This window comes from Limulus polyphemus, unplaced genomic scaffold, assembly GCF_000517525.1.
Source record: "Limulus polyphemus unplaced genomic scaffold, Limulus_polyphemus-2.1.2 Scaffold3510, whole genome shotgun sequence".
NCBI classification, from domain to species: domain Eukaryota; kingdom Metazoa; phylum Arthropoda; class Merostomata; order Xiphosura; family Limulidae; genus Limulus; species Limulus polyphemus.
The window spans coordinates 116068-119226 of NW_013669120.1; the positions used below are offsets into that span (position 1 = coordinate 116068).

Consider the following 3159-nt stretch of genomic DNA (forward strand, 5'->3'; position numbering starts at 1 on the left):
CACCACTTCACCCATAGTCCGATGTGATGGTAGAAAAGTACAACTGGACACTAGGACAGGAATTGGCAAAGTTTTGTAATAGCCGCCAAGATGATTGGGGTGTCTTACTCCCTCCACTGTTGATGGCCTATAGGACAGCAGAGCATGAAGCCACTGGATACACTCCAGCAAAGCTGATGTTTGGTCTGGAACTTTGGTTGCCAGTGGACCTGATAACAGGACACCCACCTTATGAAGAGTTGCCTGAAAATGTGTCAGAGTTCATGAAAAGTGTTATCTGAAAGGATGGATGATATTCATCATCAAGTTCGTTGAAGCTTAAAAACGTCTGCTGATTCCATGAAGCTATGTTATGATAAGAAATCTACTGAAGTCACCTTTGTACCAAGAGACAAGGTGTGGCTGTATAATCCCAAGAAGACCATAGGGAAGTCTCCTAAGTTGTCTTCTCCATGGGAAGATCCATATGACATAGTGGATCGTCTCTCAGACGTGTCTTTCCGAATAAAATATGGTCGGCGAGGTAAGCCGAAGGTGGTACATGCCAACAAGCTTTGGCGTTATCATGGTCCAGGACATTTCAGTTGGAACAAAATGAACAACAGAACAAATGATGCTGCTGAAGACGTGTCACCTGAAAAAGCCACTGTTGAAGAAAAAATTCTACCCGGTTTTGAGAGGGAAAACAGTGAAGCCGTTAATGAAGTTACTACCACTAATATGACTATTACCGATAATGGGACATTTCCTTACGAAGCAGATGAACCACACTTGAAGCAGAAGCCAATGAGATGGAGACCAGTATGTAAGAAGAAACGTCCTGTAAAATTAAGTGACTTTGTTGTATTTTAATTTTGTGTTTGTAAATTCTGTACATTTAACTAAGTTATTGTTAATTATCTATTGGTTTAATGTAAGTGGCTATTATTCGGGACGAACAATATTATGGAAGGGGCAGTGTTACGACAGCGAAAGTCACGTGGCGCTGCTGGCGTGTTGGTGCTAGTGGCGCGTGATGAGTTTCGCGAATGATCGGGGAAGTCTGAATGTGTTACAGAGGAAAGCCAGCGGGGGACTATATAAATGGAGAGAGAGCAGTAGTTACTTTGTGTTCTGTATAATTTATGATTCTTTTAGTTTCGAGCTAGTGAAGTGCATGTTTTGCACTCGTTGAGAGTGAAGTTATCGAGATTCTGAATCGCTGTCATTTATAGTGTGTATTATAAAAGTTGTAAGTTTAAAGTGACGAGAAACGTAAAGACTGTGGAATTGCTGTGTACTAAAAGTTTGCATCGAGGAACAATAAACTGGTTTAATCAAGAAAGGACTTGTATCACTGAAGATCCTCGGAAAGAATTTCTACGGGAAACAAACAAACAAGCAGATACATAACAGTACCAATTAAGCTGTTGTTGTTTAATATAGCAAAACATATATGGTGTTAAAGGATCGTTTTTCCAGTTCTGTGTGATTAAACTTTTGAATTTAATATTCATATTTATCAGTGTAAATTTGTGTGTATTTTTTTAACTACTTAATCAAATATTGGACATACTTTTCTTTTACTGCGTTCTATATTTACATTGTATATTATGGTGATTGGTGTATATTGCTGTGCTTGAGCTACATTTTTCTTTGTCTTCTGAGTTAGTTGTAGTTAGTGCTTGATAATTTGTACAGCTATTTAGGTCACAAAACTGTTTGATTCAAACCAAGTGACTATTTTGATAACATCTTTGCTTTTGGTCATCCCCATATGGTTTTGAATGTCTATGTTGTACCAATTGTTAGATGTCTGTTGTCAACACTTGCAGTATTTAACTGATTGCATACATGTGTCAATACATGCTGAACTATCTGATAATGCTGCTGTAACTTGTACTTCTGCTCACAAGCTGTAATGAACTAGTTTTGAAATAACTAACAAAAATATAGAACTAAATTTGAACACAAATTAACTTGTATTAAAAATTAGGCTAACCAATTTTGAATGGCAGTATTATTTGAAATCTACCATATCTAGTAATGCAGAATGAAGTAAAAAACAGATTAACCATGAAGCTTTTTTTCAGAACTTTTAGAATACATAGCATATTTTGATTTGACTGGAACATATATTAACTATTTAAAAAATTGAACCAAGTTATAAGTCATAACTTAAGTATTGAATACTTTTTCTCTCCATACTTCTGAGACATGAGTGAGCCAAGAAAATTTGGCCTTCATGGAGTACCATTTTTCTCATCCAGAGTAATCTACACCGCAGTATATTATGATGTAAGTGCACCTCATGGCAATACAGAGGGGACAACTTCTGGATCATGATCTAACTTTTGCCCCAATGAATGAAGGTAAATGGCATATAATTTTTTCATTAACCTTACAATATTTTGTTATATGTTAGTTTCAGTGCAAATTAGTATAATGATAATAATGTGAAATGATAATTTTAAATGTTTTATTGATATCAGTCACCTTATAAATGTGATGTTGCAGGCTTACAAGTGTATCTTAATGGGCTCGGCATGGCCAGGTGGTTAGGACGATCGACTCGCAATCTGAGGGTAGCGGGTTCGAATCCCCATCACACCAAACATGCTCGCCCTTTCAGCCGTGGGGGCGTTATAACGTGACGGTCAATCCCACTGTTCGTTGGTAAAAGAGTAGCCCAAGAGTTGGCGGTAGGTGGTGATGACTAGCTGCCTTCCCTCTAGTCTTACACTGCTAAATTATGGACAGCTAGCCCTCGTGTAGCTTTGCGCGAAATTCAAAACAAACAAACAATCGTATCTTAATGTTATTGTATAATTGTTTTTATACAGTTGTAAGTTTGAATAAAATGTAATTACATGTGACACATATACAAAGTCCTGTTGAATCAACATCTATGCATGTTTTTCACTAAAAATGGAATTATACTGAAGAGCAAAGTTTGTTTTTTATTTTAATGTATAGTTTTATGTTTGTTTGTTGCTTGTTATAACCAAATTATTTTGCTCTTCTGATGCATCATAACTTAACTGTTAAACGTTTAAAATGTCAATTGTGCCATTTTTAATGGTTTTTGATGATTATTAAAAAGTTAAAAAATTAACTAGTGTATTATGCTGTAGCTATGTGGATGTAGGTATATGAATATTGTTAAGACAGCGGTAGTCA

At 36.2% G+C, this 3159-nt stretch overlaps 1 long non-coding RNA gene across 1 annotated transcript in view; it reads left to right on the forward strand.

Annotated features, from left to right (window-relative positions):
- Positions 1-3159, forward strand: part of LOC111088306 — a 10385-nt gene that overhangs the window by 4235 nt on the left and 2991 nt on the right. Inside the window, exon 2 of the long non-coding RNA XR_002612861.1 lies at positions 2250-2351. This is a non-coding gene — a long non-coding RNA (uncharacterized LOC111088306). The remainder of the gene's footprint in view (positions 1-2249; positions 2352-3159) is intronic.